Genomic DNA, 23,172 nt, shown 5'->3' on the forward strand with positions numbered 1-23,172 from the left:
GTATGGTAAGAAAACATACATGTAATTGGCCTGGAGTACGAATGTATAGGTCGTTTATTTCTATCTTATCCATATTTCTGCTCGACATTGTTTCTGTTGCATTTATAATTCGATGGGTATATGATTTCATATCTTCGACTGGTCCTGTATTTGAATCATAGGTAGCTGTTTTATTTCAAAAAAAAAAAAATATTCAGTAAAACGTATATTCTTTTCTTTCAAATTGAATTTGCTATACTTATGTGCTCGTTGAAAAATTTTCCAATAATATAAACGTCGGGCGCACTCTTTGTTTTATTTAGGCATTTTTGAAAAAAAAATATAGTCGTGAAATTAAGTTCATGGTCTTGGCAGATCTTTATTTTTACAATAGTGTAAAAGTAAAGCGGCTTGTTAGACTACGTATATCATCTTAAAGAAATATCAAAATTCATTTTATCACAGAAAATTTTTTGAGAAATATTCTCCATGGTATGATTCCTTTCTTATTTCATTTATTCAAGTTTGTGGGTGCATATTACGAAAACCAAACCAACATTGTTGAGAGGATCAAGAGAGATTTTTTCTACACAATTCCGAAATAAAGACAAGAAATTTTGGGAACATTTATTTTAATTTTTTTTTTGATTTTTTTGTTGGGGCTTTATATGTTTTTTTTTTTTTTTTTTTTTTTAAAGAAGGGACTAAGATTGAGAAACTTTGATAAAATGGGTCACCTATTCAAAAACTTTGAAAATTACGTAATTTTTGATTTATTTTGATTTTATTCAACTTCTGTGGAACCTTCTTGCAGGAGCAACAGCAGTATATTGCTGACTAGTGGCAGGTTTTTCTCAAAAAGGGGACTATTTAGAAGAATTCTGACCCAAGATTTGAAAATTTTTATAAAATGACTTTTATTATTCCAATGTGTGAGTGAATGAGGGGGGCAGGGTGAGAGCGCTTCCGTCGCCATTTTTTGGAACTGACAATGAGAGAAAAATCAGGAAATAATTACTTACTTATGGAATTATGGTATCTACGTAAAATTAAGCATCGAAAAAAAATTCAAAAAATCGTCCTTGTGAAGTATGTACCTATCGTGTGAATATTCCATTTTTTCAGGAATTTTATGTTTTTTTAGATGTCACGAGTAGCTCATTTTGTTTGAGCTGCAGCAGTATAACCATCTCGAACTAATTTTGGGACTTTTTGAAGCTCCCAGTAGGTTTTAAATTTTTCTGTGGGGTTAAAATGAGAACTGTGAACTTGGATTGGTACTTATTGGAGACCTTCGCAACCTTTTCATGTTGTTACCTGGAAATTTCACGTTTTTTTTTTGAGTTAATTTTGTTGATGAAAAATTCACTTTTGTACTGACTATCTTACTGAGAACCTCATGAAATGTCCCCTGGAGATTTGGATAGAAAGTCGTCTCAGTGGTAGCCCTTGACCCAAGTATCACACCATTGAAATCTTAGTTGCTAGTTTTGAGTTTAGCTCTCACAGTAGAATCTGTAATAAAAATTTCGAAAATCGCTACTCCGACGCTCAGTTTTTTTCCACGGTGTTGTCGTGGGAAAATTCTGACCTACGCGCTGGACCAGAGACAAGTTTTATTTTTTCTTTCAATTAAATTTTTCAATTTTTTTTCAAAGATTATTCAAATTGTTTATTTTTGATGAAAATTTTGTAATAGTGAGAGTGTGAAAGACCGTTAGTTGGAAAAAGTATGATATTGACTGTGTATGTATGAGAAGAATTCTAATAATTTTGTTATAGGCTAATTCTAAGAAATATTCGTTAAGAGGGAAATATTTCTTAGATGCCTGCTTAGCTCAAGATGGAGAGACTTGGTCAATCAAACTACACTATTCACTTAGAGCAATCCTTGGTTACCTTTTTACTTAAACAAAATGATAACTCAAGGAGCAATTATGTACAATAAGTTTAATCCAAAATATATACAATAATTGAGCAAAGTGTACCAAATAATTTACAAGTGTCTAAACGTAAATTATTCTGTATTGCCATGAGATTCGATGGCGACAGCATAACCGGCCAAGATTATGCGGCAAGTGTACAACGCATGCGAGCTAGGCTCGGAAGATTGGTATGAGGGTGGATAAAACAATATTTAAGCAAGATAATACAGCTTCTTAAATTAAATATATCAATTTATGAGTGATTAACACATCGTCACCCACAGATTGATACAATTACGCTTATGATGAAGTATACGTAATTAGAGTATATAAGGGGGCACATAACCCTGTAAAGGATTCACGATTACCTGAGATGATCTGAGTACATTTCTGTTTTTACCTGTTCACATTGCCTGCCTCTCCCTGGAAACCCCAATAATAGTCGCTTTGGCAGGTCTGGGTCGGAGTTCCATTTTTGTAGAGATAATGGCTCAGATTTCCAGATAAATCTGGCCAGTGACTAAAAAGTACCACGATTTTACATAGGAAATTAACGAAGATCGCGTTATTTAAAATAGTACCATGTCCGTACGAGGAAATTAACGACGCGACACGTTATAAGTACAAAATTACCATCTACGGATGGGTACAACGAATGTGTGGTTTCCAGAGAGCCGAAGCAGGGCTCCCTGGTCATCTATTTAGCTGGTTAGAGCTTGAGAGAAACTACCGCGGACTAAGTACTCGAAAGACTGATTTTTTAAGGAATACAAAGCTGGAGCTGAACCTCAGCTTTGACAGAATTGTCGCACAATAGCCTTGAGCGCGCCACTACAGTAAGATTCGCATAATCTTGCCTAAGGTCGGCAAGATCATAAAACTACATTGAGGAGAAATTACGTTAAGACCACATACAGGGCTCATCACAATTTGAATAATGTAATATGAAAAATTTAGTTGAATGGGACCATGAAAGAGGTTCCTTGTGCTAGCGCGTGCGCCAGAATTTTCCCACGACGACACCGTGGGAAAAACCTGAGCGTTGGGATAGTGATTTTTAGATTTCTAAATTTTACTGTGGGAGCTAAACTCAAAACTGGCAGCTACAAATTCAATGATGTGGTGCTTGGGCCAAGGACTACCATTGAGACCACTTTTCATCCAAATCCCTGGGAAGCATGGATCCTAGTTAGAATTTCGGAGTAACGTCCCAACATACCAATTGAGCATTGCCCAAAGAAGTTAGGGATGCTCAAGTCCATTTTTGTCTTTTCCAGTGCGATTTACGATCGTTGGTGGAGACTCCAGAAAGAGTCAGAAGTGGTTATTTTTGAATTTGGACGATTGAACTGAAGCAACTGTTCTTACTGTTTAATTTAATTGAAAATGTTTATGAAATTTTGAAATTTCAGAATCACAAAAATTTACCAAAAATCCAAAAGTGAATTTTTGCACCTTGAAATTTGATCGCAGGAATTTTAAGGACATGTTCTTTTGATCTACTAGCTTAGTTTCGTTGAAATCGCAAATACAAATATCCCATTCGATTTCAACTTCTTTTTTTTTTGGGGGGGGGGGGGAAGCTCTTACTTTATGACTTTTTTGAACAGGTTGTACGTATTCCGAATGAAAATTCCAACATCTCTACGTCAATTGTGGAATCATCATTGAAAAGCCCGATCATCGTACGTTATCCCTTAAAGACCCAGGCTAATCCTGAGATGTTGTGTGAAAATGCTTTCAATTTCCTGAATTAGATCATCACAAGCATCACTTTAACCCACAGTTTGCCCCCCAGCCCCTTAAAGCCGTCTCATAAAAGCTGTACCAATTTATTCAATTTTCCTTGAAAACCGAGAGAGCAAAAACCGCAATGAGGTCAATATTGGAACTGAATGATATAGTATCATTAGGTGTACTGAATGAGTGAAAGCATATCCCCAAAGAACACCCCACCCCTTTTTGGGGGGCAAATTTTCAAAAAAGTTGGGATAAAAAAATTGGACCCATGCTCCATTTTTGGATAAACATATTGATGGTAGACCCTTCACAAAATGAAATCATGAAAGGTGTGAAAATGGTGGACCAGAGCGATTTTTTGAATATTTGATTCGCTTGTCTCGATAAAAACCCGAAAAAACAGAGCATGAATACGCAAAGTACATAATATGGGAAATATTATCAAGTAGGCTTGAAATGACAAAAACAAGAATTGATAGGAACACAGATGCTTTTAACAGCACATAAGTTCAGATAATCTACAATCCACCCATCAAATCTGTTTATCACTCCATGGATATTCTTTCTCGATATTTGTCACCAAATAGTTACATCCTACAAAGGTTAACAGTACAATTGTTTTTCTGCAGAAATATCGAAATAGGTTTATCTACCACTTTGAAAAGCTTTACACAGTCAAATTGCAGCACTACCTGGCATTTCATAATGTTCAAGCATTCATGAAGAAGTCACTATCCCTTCTCGATCATAGATAATGTAGGTACGGCTTTTATGAGACGGCTTTAAGGGGCTGGGGGGCAAACTGTGGGTTAAAGTGATGCTTGTGATGATCTAATTCAGGAAATTGAAAGCATTTTCACACAACATCTCAGGATTAGCCTGGGTCTTTAAGGGTTATTTACTCTTAGGTACCTCATTCGCCATTATTCTCGGCCGCTTATTAGCATGAAGCCTCTTTTGTGCACAACTCGAAGGGCTGAGGGGCAGGACCAAGGGAGCTTTTTCGACTAAATAATTAATTTCTTTTTAATAAGCTACGATGAATATGTGGTGCGCGAAAAAAACTCCGGTTTACTTCACCTACTGCTACTCGTACCCAGTTGACCAAGTGCTAGCGGATTGCTAGCATTTTACTGACGTTTTGGGAAAGTGCTAGCATTTTTCTAGCTTTTTGTAGCTAGCATTAAATCTTTCGCAAAAAGCTAGCAATTTGCTAGCACTTTTTTCCTGGCAAATTATGTTCTAGCAATTCTTTAGCAATTCTCTCGCTTTTTTCAGCTAGCATTTGTATCACACTAATTGTGCTTGCTTAATGCTAGCGTTTTACTAACGGATAATTGCTTGCTTTTCTACACTAGCAATACGCTTGCATTTATCTGCTTACATTTATCTAGCAATCTAATGCTAGCAAAATGCGAGCAGATCTCTAGTCTCTCTCGTCTAGCTTTTACTTTGCATTCTAGCAATAGAAAAACGCTAGCTGATTGCCCTCACTTTTCAGCTAGCTTTCTGTATGGAATTAGATTCTAGCAAAATGCGAGCAAGTATGTGGCATTTTTTTCCTAGCATGTTTTTCACTGGCATTTCCTTCATAGCCTACTCATGCAAGTACAGAAAAACTTCAGTGAATCTCTTTCACCCATTTTTCAGAAAAATACTTCCATATCTTCATTTTTTAAATGGAATTTTTAAATATTTCTAACAGATACCTAAATACGTAATTTTTCGTTTCTCAATGATTTTTTTATTTTCATTTTTAAAAAAATTTCAACTTTGTTAATGCTTTTCATTTTAACAGGTAGGTATTTTTCCTTTCCATTTTGGCTACTTTTCAACTTTGAACAATAATTTTGAAGAATATTCCATTATTGAAAAATCATTCTTGTAATTATTTCATTTTTTATAATGTATAATTTGTTCATTAAAAATGTTGTTCAAATGTTTTTGAAATTTCTTATTTTTAGTTTGTTTGATATTTCATTTTTAAATTTTAAATTTTGGCAATTTTTTAATTTAAAAAAAAAAAAACTTTATTTTTCAATAAAGAGACTTCTAACCCAAGCGCCAGCTTAATGCTAGCAAATTGCTAGCGTTGTTCTCTCTCATGGTATACTTTGCTACTCTTAGATAAAGTATGTAGTCAATCTGAATATAAGCTCAAGGTAGTATTTTGTATGATAGTAAGAAGAGTGCTACCACTCTACTTACTCTGGCACACTTCACCAGCGCTATGCTAGCGGTGAGCTAGCGTAGGAGGTCAGTTGCCTATTTTTGGATATTGGAGAACTACCTTGACCTGATTGAAAACACCTGCTAGTATTTTTAAAAGTTAATTAGTAAAAATAATTTTCCTGATAATCAAACTTTTCCTGCGCTAGCAAAATGCTAGCCTCATGCTAGCAAATTTTACGCTAGCACGAATGGTGCCGGAATTTGAGACACTTTTTTTAAAAATGCTAGCAAATCAGTCGCGATTTAGTCGCATTTACATAGTAGAATTGCAAGCAAAGTGTTAACAAAATGCTAGCTTTTCGCTAGCTTTATGCTAGCTATACCCTAGCTGTTTGTGCTCAATTCTGCTACGCTAATGCGACCTAATCACTACTGATTTGCTAGCATTTTTAAAAAAAGTGTCTCAAATTCCGGCACCATTCGTGCTAGCGTAAAATTTGCTAGCATTTGGTCAACTGGATATACGAATGTACAGGGCATAGGAGACGATTAAAAATGCAACGTTTAATGCGCGCGTCTTCACCTGTACTCGCGAAGAGACGGACGAGCGAGAAGAGAGCGTGTGTATTGGCAATAGTGCGGAGGAAAACGAAAGTTGAGCCGTTTTTCGATATAGTTAGTAATGCATAAACTGCGCGCTCTTTAGTATCTGTTGCTGCTTGAAAAACGGCGCCGAACTCGTGAAAATTCCATCAGCGTTGGCGAGTCGCGTGGCGAGAATTTGGCGTGAATTTTTTCCTCAAAAATAATCATCTTTTTTTTTGATTTTTTGGTTCATTTTTTTCGCGCCATATTTTCACATCGTCATCGTTCTCGGAGGTTTTTTTATTTTCGCGAGCTTTTTCCGACACCCGGTTGTAGTGGTTGGTGCATTTTTAAATCTCGAACGTGCATCGGTTGAGAATTTTTCTCGGGTTTGAGTGTCGTAGTGAATTTTTTTTCATTTTACTGACGTGTTGTGTCGTTCTGGGAGCAGTTTACTGGAATATTTTGTGTTGAATTAGGTAAATAAGATCATTATTCTATGATTGGTGTATTTTTTTTGCGTAATTTATGCGATTAGATTGAAAAATTTGGTGCATTTTTTGAATTTTTTTTCGTGATTGAGGTATTGGTGATTTTCCTTATCAGTGCTTCGTAAAATTCGTACTGTTTGAGGAATCTGAACTGGTTTGTTCATATTCAATCCTTATAAATTATTCGAATTTAATTTCAATTTGAAGAAATTGAGTTATAATAAGTGAAAGAATATACAAAAATGAATTAAATGTTTATGAGAGACTGTGAAAAAGATTGCTTACTTTCTGAGTGAGATTAATAGGTGAATTTCATGTCTTCTGGGTCTTGGTTTCTCTCAATACGGAATGAGTTTGAGAAATTCCCCCAAAAAAATGGATTTTTCTTTAGAATATTGTAAAAAATTGTGCATTGAATTGGAAAAATTGAAAAGAAAATATCAAAAAGAATAAAGTTTCCCTTTAAAAAGGAACCCTATATATTTTTCTCTGAATTCAAAGGGAGAATAGTTTGTTTCAGCAAATTTGTCAAAAATTGACGGATTTTATTTTGAAAGGGTCATTTACATGAAAATGAAATTTGGAAAAATTGAAGGGAATACAATTCAAAAGAACCTATTCAGTGTTACCATCAGATAATACGTCATGTTAAACTTCGTCAGCATATCGATAGAATCAATCAAGTAACAATCCAACCATCCAATTTAATATTCCAAAAACTTAATTTCCACCAATCAAAAAATATTTTCCAATCAGAACATCATCCCATTAAAATCACCTCCAATCTATCAAGTTGGTAAAATTTGAATCTGTGCACTGCCAAATCATCGAACATCTCGGCCCTCTTAATTATACCTTTAATTTCATCAAGTCTTCGAAACAATATAACTTTTTTGCCTTCACTTTTCGCCAACCTATAACAAATTCAGCCGCAGCAGTTCAGCCAAGTAACTCTGGCAAATAAATTAACGCCGCCGCGAATTAATATTCCGAAATCGAACTCCACTAAATTAATTTCAACAATTCTCGACTTCTATCGAAGCGCAGCTTCGTTATTCCACTTACAAAAAGAAGGGTAAAAAAAAGGAAACGAAAAGAAAGTAAATTAGTTAAAAAATTGACGAAACTTTTTAGGTATATATAGGTACTGGTAGTACTTTGAAAAAAGTAAATGAAATTACGAGGGGGAAAAATTGGTCGAAGAACATCTTAGAGATGGTACCAGCTTCTTATTAGGTACCTATGTTTAAAAATACGTAGAATCAACACGATGAAAACCAATAGAATAGATACGAAGCGATGGAAAATCCGAGCATATTTTATACAACTCTGTCTACACGTAAGCAATATTGTCTGTCCATTCTACCGTAATAAATAACGTCGAATGTTGTTAGCTGTGTGTTCAATTATTTTTTGAGAAAAATTTCAAGGACACGTGTACCAGTACCTGCTTTGTGATATTACCTCATGTCTTTTTTTCTTTTTTCTTCTTTCGTCAAGACTGTTTTGTCGTACAATTGGATGGGAGAAATTCACTTCACTCGGAAAAAAACAATTTTTCGAATAAATTGAGTGATTTTGAGAGAAAAAATTGGCTAAGTGCATAATGAAAGTGCATAATGTGTCCGAAATTTTTTTGAATATTTTTGATAAAGCTTCAAATCCTAGCTAAGGTTTGAAAAAAAAATCACTTACCTATGTTTAAATACTCGAATCAAACATATTTTAGCGGCTTTAATAGTTCCCAAGTCTCTGTAAAAATGTCAAGAAATTTTGAAATTTTCACTCCCACATTTGAGAATTTTGTTGAAAAAATTACCTACCCGCATAGATGACGATTCTATTGCAATTTAAGCAGATATATATTTCAATCTATAAAAGTACACTCCCTCCCCAAAGCCCATTTGTACTCGATTAAAATTTCTTCAGAATAATTGCTTCCAATTACTACCTCGATCGGTTCATTTTGGCAAAAATGAGAGTTTTTGATCCTAAACTGTGAAAATTTCTGCAAGGTGAATATCTGAGAATAATATTATGCTCACGGAGACCTATTTTAAGGTAGAGCTCATGTGTCACAAAATTTTCGAAAAGGACAAATATTCCTCTAATCAACAAATTTTTCACCTTGAAAATACTAGAAATAAATTGGCAAGTTATGCTTGAGATTCAACAGTCTCAGAACGAACTGATGCAAAAGGAGAGTTAAGGTGCTCCACAATTTTGAAAATCACAATTCTTCTATTTTTGAATGTTTTGTTACCACGTTGATTTTTGTGTTTAGGTTGTGTGCATCAAAATTTTCGAAAACTTTGAAAAATTTATGAATTGAGAAGAATTCTCTTATTTGGTACACGAGAGTCTGGAAATGGGCTATTCAAACAATTCTAAGGCACCCAAATTTTTTCAACATTTTTGCTGCTTCACACAATTTTTCAAGACCTGAAAAACTTGAAATGGTTGTAAAAAGTTTGAAAATTAAGAGCTGATTTTTTTAAATTTTTTGATTTTTTAGTCAAAAAAGTCGTGAAACCAGGAGAATTTTCTGGCTCGCTTTTTATATGTATTTTTTGGTTTTTTGATCGAAGAAGTCAATGCGATGATAACCTGTTCAAAAAGTACTTACTTACTTTAAACATTTTCAGGGCATATTATAATTCTCCTTATTCTGGTGATCACGTTGTCCAAAATGTGGAAAGCCTTCAGAAGTGGGGCCAGGAAGTGACGGAAAAACTTGTCATTTGTTTCCCTCCAAAATTATAGAGAATTTTGCAAGTGAATGAAATTAAAAACGTATTAGTACCTATGTACATAATAAGGTGGATCGTGGGAAAAAATATTGAAGAATTTTAGATGAAAACTGTAAAAACCTTCATTTTGAATTAATAATCGATTATAAAAATTTCAATTTCCGGAATTGCCCTTGGAGGAGAGATAAGTCCTCATCAAAGAGGAAGAATTTTTTGAAAAATCGTTGTTTTTGGGGTCTAGCTTCTACACAAACCTGTTTCTGAAAAAATTGTGCAATTCCAAAGAGAAAATAAGTATCTACTTATAAAGACTGTGTCCAAGCCATTGTCATCAAAATCCAAGACCACTTTTAGAGCTAGCTACTGAGTGGTTTAAAAATTTGATAATCGATTTATTTTGGATAAATTCGTGTTTTGATAATACATATGTGTAGGTATATATTCTTCTTGGTTACCTACATCTATTTTCGCATTAACGATGTCAAAACGTCGAAAAATATCACTTCTGAAAGAGAGGAAATATTTTGAGAAATGATACCTTTGGATATTTTGGCTTAATTAATGTGAAATATTTGAGGAAAAAAACACATTTTCAAAGCATGAATTTAAAGCAGGTTAAGCAGAGGTTAGACTGAAAAAACCATCAGATTTTTTTTCTCAAAAATGCCCCTTTCTTTGAAAATTCATCTTTCCACTTTAAGGACATTTTTGGAGCTAACATTTTTGTGAGAACTTTTAACTCAAAATGAAGGTTTTCACTGAATTTGATCAAAATCCTTTGACATTTTTTTTTCTTTATCCGTCCTAATGTAGGTATATACCTACTTTCATGATTGATAATTTTGTATGGGTTTAAATGGATTTCACTTCTTTTCTGTTTTTTAAGGAAGGTTTTACCACTTTATTTTGTAATATGCTCATTACCATACTTACATGAGGTTACCTACTTACATAGGTAACTTATGTGTTGATTTTGAAGTTTTTGTGGTTTGCTTAAAACAGTCTATACAGCGGTGTTTCATTGCAAATAAAATCTTTTTTTATATTTTCAAAACTTCAAATCAAATCAAATCGTTTATTTTTGCAATGGGCAGCTATGCTGCATTTACAAAGTCAGCTTATAATTAAGTGAATGTACAGCATTTCAACTAATTACTCTAACATTTAAATTTAAATAAAATGAAAAAATTAAATAAAATAAAATAAATATAAATGGACTTACTCCAGTTGTACCATCTCATCAATGCTGTAGAACGCATATCCCTGCAACCATTTTTTGAGTTTATTTTTGAACAGTTTACCAGATGTCAGAGATTTAAATTCCTGGGGGATTTTATTATGTATATTTTGGATGCCATAAAATCAACATTATTCTGCATATTTTTTGTTTTTAAATTTTCACTTATTGCCAAATTTCGATGTCTTGTATCATAGGTATGAGAAGGTGTCTTGAGTTCTATTGTTCTATTTTTTATCATAATACACATTTGCAATATGTACTCACATGGGACTGTTAGTATCTTGCTTTCAATGAAGAGTGGTTTGCAGGATTCTCTTAGATTTTTTCGAAACATTATTCTAACAAGTCTTTTTTGTGCTATCAATACTTTATGAAGCAGATTGTGATTTCCACCCCAAAGTGATATTCCATAGCTCATATTTGAATGAAAAAGGCCATAGTATGCAAGTTTTAGAGTATTTAGGTTTGTGATATCACATAATTGCCGTATTAAGTAAGTATAGGTGGAGAGTTTTTTGATTAAATGGTCCACTTGGCTATTCCATTTCAAGTCCGAGTCTATTATAATTCCCAAAAATTTTGTTGCTGAGTCAGCTATCCTGTAATTTTCATTAATAGATTGAGGTATTTTCCCAAATGACAAAAAAGTTGTTTTACTTAAATTTAGTATCATTTTGTTTGCTGAAAACCAAGATATTAAATTTTCCATTATAATTTTAATATGATCACTATCCATAGTTTCATTAAGTTCTATGAGAGCAGTAGTATTGTCAGCAAATTCTGTAAGACTATGCTCAAAGTAATATGCCAAATCATTGATGTAAATTATAAAAAGTAGTGGACCTAAGATGGATCCCTGCAGAACCCCCTGTGTAACACATTCTGTCCCAGAAAATACATTACTGTTGATTTTTACAATTTGGATTCTGTCAGACAAGTAAGTAGGTTTTGAACTTTTGACCCAATCTAATAGCTGTCCTCTTACACCATATCTTTCCAGTTTTCTCAAGAGGATTTTGTGATCAACCCAATCAAAAGCCTTGGACAAATCACAAAGAACTGCCATTAGACTTTTCTTTAGTTGAAGACCATTTAATACTTCGTGTATAAATTTATAGATTGCAGAAGTGGTGTTCATATTTTTCCGAAAGCCGAATTGGGATGGGTGAAGTAAGTTATGTTTTTCAAAGAAGGCTGATAATTGTTTATGGAATAGTTTTTCAAATACCTTGGAAAAAATTGGTGTAATGGATATTGGTCTGTAATTATTCAGTTTATCTCTCTCTCCCTTCTTAAAGACAGGTGTTACTACACTAGTTTTCATTACATGTGGATAGACTCCCTTTTCAATGGACTCATTGAAAAGTGTTGCAAGGGGGTGAGCTACAAATGGTGCAGAGAGCTTAAGTGTATTTACATCAAGGCCAAGATGATCCTTTGCAGAGGAGTTTTTAAGAGAATTAATTATGGTTAAAACTTCATACATGTTAGTGGGTTCACAAAAGAAGGAGGGGACTGTGTAATGTACCAGTGAGATTGGATCCAAATTACATGTTACTTGAGGGTGGTATGTCAGATTTGTGAAGATTTGTACCTATGTACGTATAGGTATCAATAGTACACCCTTCGTCTGTTTTCTCAAAAAATCGGGAATAATTATTCAGGTTTTCTCCTCTCAATGGGGACCTCATTATTTTTTCAGGTTCATAATACATTTAATATAAGGATTAAGGAAGGCACAAAAAAAAAGAATACTTACCACCTCCAAATTGTGTCTAATTATTATTTGAAGAAAGATACGGAAAATTGGAAAAATTGGTCCAGAAACCTGGAAAATATCAGGGAAAATCATTTCTCAAAAATTTTGGGCATCTTGGTGAAGATCTCGGTACTTTAAAAATGATTCGAGTGCCTAATTCTTCCTTCAATTTTTGAATCAAAAACATTCTTGCTATGCAACTATTTAGTTTTGGAGGCGATAACATTGCAATATCCAAGATATGTAAGACACTTAACCACACCTCAACCCCTCCTATTTTTGTTTTTATTTTTGCAAACACGGCAAAAGTTTATGGATTCATTGATATTTTATCGCTGATGACGTTTGGAAAAACTTTACTTCGTTCTCCCCTCCTACTTATCTTTTCACTATTTTATGCAATTATGCATAGTTGATATTTGAAACATGTGAATCTGAAAATCAAACAAATTGGTTTTGAAAACATGGAAAACTGATCAATACTTAAGCAAAAAGTAAATGCAAAAACTCTTTTGCAATTAGCAAATAGCTGCTGTCTTGTTCTCAATTATTTAAATATACATGGCGTTTTTTTTTCAATTTCGCGATTTATTTTCCGGATGTGGGATGATGAGTGCTCATCTTCGCCAATTAGTGCCATAAAAATTCTAATTTCCAACATTTTCAACCAAAGTCCCTGTTGGTATACGAGTTGGTATAACTAAATTTCCAAAAGATCGATCGCTTATAATAGTTATAGCCTATAGGTACGATGAAATTCGTGAGATAAGTTAATGCATTCTACCACACGCACGCGACATCGTACCCTGATCCTCCTCTAGTCTCATATGCGAACAAAATTCAACAGTTTAACCCGAAAATTATGTACGAAATAGGATAAAGAATATTATACGCTCTCTCTCTCTCTCTCTATGCTTAGATAATATAGAATTAACCAACATTATTGTAGTTGTCGTCGTCGTATGTATACCTACCTAAATTTCTCACTAGTGAATTTTAAACCAGCTTAGGGATTAAGAACGTTCATTGTACTCGTCCAACCAGTGATGGCGAATACTTTACCTACCCATACCCATTCTCTATATATGTACTCTGGTACATATAATAAGTTACTTATGTAGAATGGACAGAAGCACACTAAACGATGAACTACCTACCTATCCTATGTGAAATAAAATTCGTGTAGCGAGCAAAAGCATAAAGGTATTTTGGCTGTTTTACGTTTTACGATAATGTAGGACTAAAAAAAAAAATGATGATAGGAGATGTGAAAAGAGGAATATGGTGGTTTAAATTCAGCATGCTCTAGCCCTTAGCCACAACGACATCAGAGCATAATGCGTGGGGTCGTACATAGGTAGGTATAGGTAAATGTGTGAAAATTTTTGCACACCAGTGGTGGCGAGAAGTTTTTGGAGAGTCTAAAGAGTTGTATACGTATAATAATGCAGGATAGGTAGAGGTGCCTTGAAGGCGCGTGTACGCGTACTAATTTATATTTCGTGTTTTCAAAAAAGGTGTCGGTGTGCGACGCCGACCGGACATGTCGTGTACCAAGCACGCGATCCTATCGGTCTGTGCTCTGTAGTGTAGTGGTGTATGTGGTTGAACTCGAAAGGATCTGCTATGGTCTTTGTTGTGGAAATACGACGAGCAACCGAATCCTATAATACTTTTTATAATGTGTAGGTATTCTGATGCATTGTGTAAAGGAAAATCACCAACTATTCTCAAGCTTGAGCTTTTACACTTTATAAACCTAATAATACGTATAATAATTTTAGGGTAGATCTAGATAAGTAGATACTCGTATGTGTATGATTTAAGTGCTTTTAATTTTTATCTACTTTATTTATTCGTACCTATGCTAAGTGTTCGAATTGAAGCCATTTTTAAGCGTCGAGGTATCATCTATGTGTACCTATTTCTTGATGAGAGAAGTACATGGAATATAATTTCAATGTTATAATACTGAATAATATAATCAACAGTCGTATGCATCTGATTTCTTGAGTAGGGTGCATTAGAATTTATACACTTTTCAAACGTGAAGCTGTTTTTGATTAAAACACTTGCGAAAGTTTATTTAAAAATTTATAAAATGTTGGTCTTTTTATTATAAACTTTTGAAAAAAGTGGGTGTTTTCCAAAACGACGTTAATTGACAGAGAAATGATACATTTCTCGTGGTTTTGCTATTTTCCTAAAATTGAGACATTCTTATCAACTTTGGAAATGTCTTCATTTTTTGAAATTCCATTTTAACAATTTTATTGAAGTTTTACCAACGTTATAGTAACTTTCAGTGATTTTTCAGGGCACTTGAAGTAGCTTTCATTTATTAATAATTGAGAATTTTTCTTGAAATTCCCCCCTCCTGCAGGTTGATGACTCTTATTTTGAAAATAACAGACATATCACTTCCTGGATTGAATTCCATATCAACAGGCTGCTGGTCATTGATAATAACAGGCATAATCATTTTACCATCCATTTCCCTTAAATCTGACAATCGATGAATATAAATGATGAAATTTCAGACAAATCTGATGAATAGTCAGCGATGATCAAGCATTTTAACTTCTTCAGAATATCTATGTACTTACTTGAATTTTAATTTTCATCCTAAAATATATGCATTACAGGTACTCTCCCGAGTAGCACAATCTGTCAACCTTATTGACAGTCAAATTTATCGAAAATGAATCGTTAACTTACCTACTTAGTTTATAGTTGGATATTTTTACTAAAGTACATACATATGAAGTGACCGATTACTTCTGCATTTTATGCAAAAGAAGCGAAATTCAATTTATTCGTTAAACAATCTAAGATTTATAGTTTTCGATTTGGTACTTTTTGATAATACATAGATTTCTGTTTGAAGTACGAGTATGTACATATTATCAAACAGTAATAGGAGGTTTATTTTATCAAATTCAATTTCATTTTGATTTCATATCAGGTGAATTTTCGACTTAATTGATTGAAAATCTTCATAAAAATTTTGCAATGTTTAGAGTTTTTGAGCGAAGCGTGAAAAAACACTTCGTCGTCCTCGTGTAGATTTTTAAAAATGCTAAGCAATATGCAAAAATTAAATTCTGATTTCAATTCAAAACTTTATTGTAGATAATATTGTCGTTGTTGTCGAGTAGAATTTTAAAATGCTAAGCAATATGCAAAAATAATTAGCTACCTTATTTGTTTCTAAATTCCGATTTCAATTCAAAACTTTATTGTAGATAATATTGATATGAAAATGAAGATAAAATGGTGAGGAAGTATGTAATAAGCCAAAACTGAAATTGTAGATATAACTTTGGCGTGTTACTTTCATTTTTTTTTCAACAACAAAAAACAAAACGAATCGGTGAAGATTGTAATTTTCCAAAATAAAATATAACGATATTTTGTGTAGCAAAATTCCAAAGATTATTTTGAATTTAATTTTATAAAAATCGGGCATCTTTCTAAGTATCTATACAAGAATTGAAAGGGTAAATTCAGAAAAATTAATAATTTTTCAAAATAAAATAAATTACGATATTTCGTGTATGTCTGAGGTGAGATTATATTGATCATACCATCAAGATTTGTTGAAGAACTATTCAAAAGCATACAGCATTAGAATTTAGATCACCCAATAAGCAAAAGGTAAATGCAAAAACTCTCTTGCAATCAGCGAATAGCTGATGGCTTGTTTATCTACTAAATCAAAAGTGGACACTGAAGAATAATCGACAGAAAATCTCTGTCAAAATAATTACAATTTAATTTCAATTTCATATCAGAGCAATTTTTGACTTAATCTGTTGAAAACCTTCATCAAAACGTTTGTGAATTTCAATCTACTGACTATATTGAAAGCGAGCTTTCAAAAATATGTGAAATAATCAGCAGATTATCGAAATGAAAAAAAATTGGCAAAAAATTGAATTTGATCAACTGTAGAGAAAGTTCCTCTCTAAATCAAATATTTTTTGACCAATACATTGACATACTAATATCAACAATGTATTGTTAAAAATATTATACCAATAAAATGTTGAGATATCGACCGAGAAATATGTATTTGATTTAGGGAGGAACTTTCTGTACAGCTGATCAAATTCGATTCTTTGCCAATTTTTGATTTCGATAATCTGCCAATTGCAATGAGCTGCTCGGTCTCATTTGTATGGACACACATCTGGTATGTGATTTGTCCTATCACATCAAGAACATTACTTGCATGAATAATTGTGATGTGATCTGGGATAGGGTACCCAAAGTCGGAAAAGTAAATTTCGTGCTACAGCAAAAAACAGTTGAGATATTGAGAAATGTCAATTTTCAGGTTACACTGAAAACTTGTTTTAGACACTGTTGGCTATCATCTAGCATAAAAATTACCTCTGAAAGAAATATTTTTCCCTATTAAATACCTGAACAAAGTGAAAAAAGAAAAGGTACCCAAAGTCGCCGCGTTGTTTCCCCCCGCTTGCGCTTCCACTACCATTCCACTTGCTACTACCCAATCGATGTTCTTCTGTTCTTTCCTGTTAGTTATGTCAAATTCACAATAAAATTAGTTGTATACCATTAGAAAACACTTTTTATGTATATTCCCTGGTGGCTAGATGCCTAGAGAGCGGATCATCACGCTGGAGGTCGTGGGTTCAAGTCCTCCTCTGGGCAAACATTTTTTTATAATTTTTTTCACATATTTCTTTTTAAAGTCGTGAGTTTCTGTAAAATTTTCATTTTTTACGCATTTTAATGTTTTTTTTTCAAATTTTCTGTACAAAAAATGTGTTTCCCTCAACATGATTCAACAAATAGTCAACAAATGTTGACACAATTTTTAAAATTTGATTGTCTATAATTTTGAAGTATCATATCAAAATTTCAGCCAATTTAGTGCAGTAGAAGTTGAGAAAATAATTTTTTTCGAAATTTTGAAGGAAAAACTTTAAACTTTGATTTTCTCAAAATTTTCTTTTTTTAAGCAGAAACTTCAACTGTTCATTGCTGAGCCGCAAAAAGGGCTAGACTTAATATCATAATTTTTTTCACTTATTTCTTTTTAAAGTCGTGAGTTTCTGTAAAATTTTCATTTTTTACGCATTTTAATGTTTTTTTTTCAAATTTTCTGTACAAAAAATGTGTTTCCCCTCAACATGATTCAACAAATAGTCAACAAATGTTGACACAATTTTTAAAATTTGATTGTCTATAATTTTGAAGTATCATATCAAAATTTCAGCCAATTTAGTGCAGTAGAAGTCGAGAAAATAATTTTTTTTCAAAATTTTGAAGGAAAAACTTTAAACTTTGATTTTCTCAAAATTTTCTTTTTTTAAGCAGAAACTTCAACTGTTCATTGCTCAGCCGCAAAAAGGGCTAGACTTAATATCTTTTTTTAAAAAAAAAAGCTGACATTTTAAGCTTTCAAATGACACAATAAAAACGAAAAAAAAATTTCCGACTTTGGGTACCCTATCCCAGATCGCATCACAATTAGACAAATTAATCTGATAATGGAGTTTCTTAGTTCTCCCATAATTTTTAAAATTTTGATAAATGACATTACCTACCTATTAGTTTGAGTAGAAGTTGCCTTAGTCAATTCATAATCTTGGAAAATACTTGTTAGGGTGAGTCAGGTTGCATTTTTTTTTTTGAAATTTTGAAGTCTTACCCGCTTAAAATGTTCATTTTTGGTTCAAATGCAACCCCTTAAATATTTATTGAAAAATATTAATATTTAGAGGTGGCCCATAAGCGTTGAATGTTGAGAGCTAAGAGCGCATGCAAGCACAATACTTCCCACGATGGCGCTGGGGGAAACGCAACGGAGTTTGACGGCGTTCATTCCACGCAACTATAATGAGAGCAGCATCCCCACTACAACTCATCAAGTGATACTAATTACTAATCTTTCTTGGATTTTCAAAACAACCATAACAAAGTATTGATTACGATTTTTCAGCTGTAGAATTCATTTGAACCCAAATTGTGGAATTTGGAAATCAAAACATTCCATTTTCACAAAGAAACAGCTTTAAAATTGATAAAAGTTATGAAACATCAACTTAAAGAGCTGAATCTTATAGAACAGTCATATTTTGATGCAAATTTATCCCATACCGACAGGCGACATTACTCACATTTTTTTCCTACAGTTGCTGAATAGGATAGAATAATACAGCCTCAAAATTCATACTATCTAGACTTACTTATCATGCATTGTAGAGGGGGAAATGTTTTGTAAGACTGCTTTGATCCAACGAGGGAATGCAACGCTACATTCCCCAGCGCACAACCGTGGGAAGTTTTCCCTTGGCACGCTCCTACCTTCTCAACATTCAACTCTTTTGCACCACCAGTAAATATTATTTTTTTTTAGCTGAAATTTTATATGATGTCTTTTCAGACATAAATAAACACTTTTAGGGTGTAAGACTTTAAAAAAGTGAAAAAAAAAAATGTTTCCCATATAAAGCTGACTCACCCTAATACTCGTAGTATCAACCTATTTAAAAATATCAGGTTCAGATTCCAAAATTTTGTAACAAATTCCACATACTTAACTTACCTACACTTAATTGAGTAATCAGACCTTCCTGAAGCCATAAGGGAAATTTGCACGACATAGATAGCTTTATCAATTCAGCAGCATATTCTTGGATAGCTTCATTTTCTTTCTGATTCAGCATATTTTGGTATTTGGATTTGGGTTAAAATAACTAGATAACTTACTTACTATGCCGCATCAAAGCAAATTGATGCATTGCTGTATAACTTCTAATAAAAGGCACAACGATCACAAAGTCGTTAGCATGTTGATATACCAATAGCATCCAATAAAATTGATTTCTACTTGTCTATGAGAATGTGGTGAAAGCTGAATTTATTCTTCAGAACTTTCACATAGGTACCTACTTATGTTTACCATTTGCAATTTTTCTCATTTGAAAGTTTCAATTTGGAAAAGAATATGAAAAGTTTCATGCGGCAGATCATCTGGCATCGCAAATACCTGATTATTGAACAGTTTGTTGTTTTAAATAAATATTTAGGTACATTGAATATTCAAACACAAAACATTTACATTATGGAGATCTGTTCAAGATAGCTCCCATCCTCACTGCCAATGGTGTAGCTAGCTGCCCAGCGAATAGAAAAATATAGGTATGCAAACACTCAGGATGACATGTTTGCAAAAAGAAAAGCAAAAACTGGCTTGCAATCATGTTTATGTTAACTTTTACATTAGTATTATCATTTCCAATGATTTTACTAGCGATGAAGGCATTTTAAACCTTCTGAGCAGAACGTATAGATTAGATAGGTACCTCATAATCAACTCTCAACGAATCAAAACCTAATCTGACTTGAATTTATTTTTGAATATCGATTGGTTTTTCGAGTTTGACTAATAGGTACCTAATTGTCCAAAAATAAACTCCCAATAGAAGAATACTTCATTACAAGTGAACACAATCATTAACTTTTCTGAACAGGAGGATGGTAAAGTGACCTCATCCTGATCTGAATTTGATCTGACAATAGACTTCAAATGCTTTTAAAAATAATTATGTGAAAAAAAATGTTTTCAATTATTGTTGCTGATGAAAATCTCTGTTTTTCACTGTTTCCTCACTCCCCAACACTCTGTTTAATGAAATTATGCCTGCAGGACTTGATTTCTTTCAACGTTTTATAGGGCTACTTAGTAAAGAAACAGAGAATTAATTGGACGAAATAACGATTTATTACAGTTTTGATGCATCTGTGTACATTCACGGGTTGTTGAAAATTGAACGTTTCAAATTGCACGTGAAAAATTGCATGTGCGAAATTGCACGTATACAATTGAACGTGTGTGATAATTGCACGCATGTGAAAATAGAACGTTTACAGTGTTCAATCATTACGTTCAACTATCTGTATTGTTCTGATTCTGAAAATGCTAAAAATGAAGTTCAGCCCCTATAATTTTGGTCAGTGCACATTGAGCACCCTCTCGACCGTTTTAGGGAGTTGTCACAAAATTCCATGAGTTCGATTTCAAAAGTAAATTTTTCATCTGCTCGTAAATTCCAGAAAAAATGAAAGAAATTCAAGTGATACCGTAAATTTAACATGCGGTCGATTTCAGACGGTTTCAACCTGTTCAGGAGCCGGTAGCCATATTTCGAACGTTCAAAAGTTAATTTAGACGGTTTTTATTGTGAAAATCTGAAATTTCCAAAATACAACCGGAGGTTCCAGTTCCAGAACGCCTTGAAACTGTCTCCAATTGACTCAGCATGTTGAAATTGAGGTTTGAAGTAAATTTTAGCTTTCTACCTACTTTGAGTAACATTTTGCGAAAATTTCAACTTTCAGAAATCCGCTGGAGGCTTCAGAACTGCTCAGAACGTTTCGAAACTGTATTTTGGGTTGGTGAAAAACTCACATTAAATCGTTTTCAGACGTTAAATTTGCAGACGTAAATCTGCAGACGTTCTATTTTCACATGCGTGCAATTATCACACACGTTCAATTGTATACGTGCAATATTCATACGTGCAATTTCATACGTGCAATTTGCCGGTCCCCGTACATTCACATGCTGGTTTCGATATTTATGATGCTTAATATACTTCGTACATACGATATCCGTACATCAAATTTAAAAAAAAAAATTACCTGAGTAAAAATTCTGAGAATCAATACGGAATATTGATTAATACTTATACCATAGGTACATCTGATGATGATAGCACCCATCAGTCATATGTATCAATTGAAATGTAAAATGATAACCATTGCATCATGTAAATTATATTTACCTACTTTTTTGTCCCAAGTGCACAGCTAAATACGAAATTAATACAACAAATCGGTAAGAATAAGAAATAGTTTAGAGTTGATTTTAGATAGTTGCTCTCTTTACCAAAAATTAGCTCGTTTGATGACCTTTTTTGCAGTTAAAAATTTCCGATGCATTATATTGATATGAAACAATCGATATTTTGACAGCTTTGATATCCCTAAGTACCATATCGATAATACCTCATATCACTACATAGGCTTCTAAACGATGAGATAAAATGGAATAAAATTAAATTAAGTTATTCTTTTTTCTTGCAAAAAATTTACTACAACTAACTAAGTACATATAATTGACAGTAACTATCGTTGAACTGTAATGTCTTTGATTCATTCTACTTTTATCCATTTTCCCATACTTTATGCTTCAAAAATCATTGTATGCGAATAGGTACCTAATTGGTGTGATGTAAAGTTCCATTCACTACACCTAGGTAGGTTACCTACTTAATTAATATAGCCAATAGCCACGTAGAGAAATAAATTAAGAGATGATAATGTGTATGTCGAGAGATAGACGTGTAGACATATGAGGTTCGACCGCATATATCGCAGCAGGAAAAATTACACCGTCGGTCGTCGGTTTCATTAATTTCCATAAAATTTAGCTACAGTATACCTAGAACACTGACGACGACCAAGGGGTATTTTCGTACTGCTCTTTGCGTGAGTATAGATAAAAGTTGAACGGTATGGCGAGAAAAATTAATGTCGTACGTTCCCTTCCACTCACTCTCCATTCCATCATATCGACTTCTGGGCAATATGCACGTAATGAATGTACATTGTACACAATACTCGTATATCGTATCTGCAGACTATGCTGGCCACACAATATTATTATACTTACATATGTGTATCTGTATACTTTGCTGGCCGTCGAAGGAAGTACTTTATAGGTATTATGTATGGCGTTCTAATGAAGCGTGTAATTATGATTGATCGTTTCGCGTGCACGTATTATTACGAGTAGGTAGGTACCTATAAGGGTTGAGTTTTCGTTTCGTTCGCCGTGTTTTTCCTCCTCATCATCGTTGTTATGGTGGATCTTTTTTGGGGTTTTCGTTTGTATTCTCGCGAGGATAATATATAGGTTTAGGTTGAAGTGGATGCCTGGTTCTTTTAAGATGAGGGCAGGAGGAGAAGGGTAATGTTTTATGAAGACGGGTTCGATTTTAATTAAGAGCCATATGTAGCCTTCGATTGTTTGGTTTGGTTGAAAATGAATCAATTTTTTCCTATCGAAGGATTCATGATAATCGAGCGTTGATACATTGAATCCGGATAAAGGATCACGTTGTCTGTTTGAGGATAGTTCAAATACATTAGCTGTTGTCATGTTGGTTTCTTTAAGTACATGTACATACCTACTCATATAAAAAAAAATTGTCCAACTTTGAAAGAAACTCAAATGAAAAATTTTTAATCGAGCAAGCAACCAATGGGCAAAAAGCTAAAAGTCTCTTGCAATCAGCGAATGGGTTCAGCGAAATTTCTGATTGTATTCTTCAATTGTTTTTAAAGTGTTCTCATAGACTCAGAAATTTATATTTGGTTGCTGAAAATTTAGTTCCAATTTTCCTTTCCAGATGTTACACAACTCTGAATCAGCTCCAACGAATTTTCACTGAAGAGACTAAATAAGAAACACATCTCGATTGGTGGTTGA

The 23,172-nt window shown here is 33.4% G+C and overlaps 1 protein-coding gene across 4 annotated transcripts in view; it reads left to right on the plus strand.

Moving 5' to 3' along the window:
* The first annotated feature begins 6,446 nt into the window (after positions 1–6,446).
* Positions 6,447–23,172, plus strand: part of KCNQ (KCNQ potassium channel) — a 212,127-nt gene continuing 195,401 nt past the window's right edge. For 2 of the 4 annotated variants that reach the window (XM_065356966.1, XM_065356968.1), the window contains exon 1: positions 6,447–6,880. The gene's annotated coding sequence lies outside the window, so the exon portion shown is untranslated. The remainder of the gene's footprint in view (positions 6,881–23,172) is intronic. The other 2 variants (XM_065356965.1, XM_065356967.1) reach the window with 1 other exon arrangement.

Source organism: Planococcus citri, chromosome 3 (genome assembly GCF_950023065.1).
Source record: "Planococcus citri chromosome 3, ihPlaCitr1.1, whole genome shotgun sequence".
Lineage (NCBI taxonomy): Eukaryota > Metazoa > Arthropoda > Insecta > Hemiptera > Pseudococcidae > Planococcus > Planococcus citri.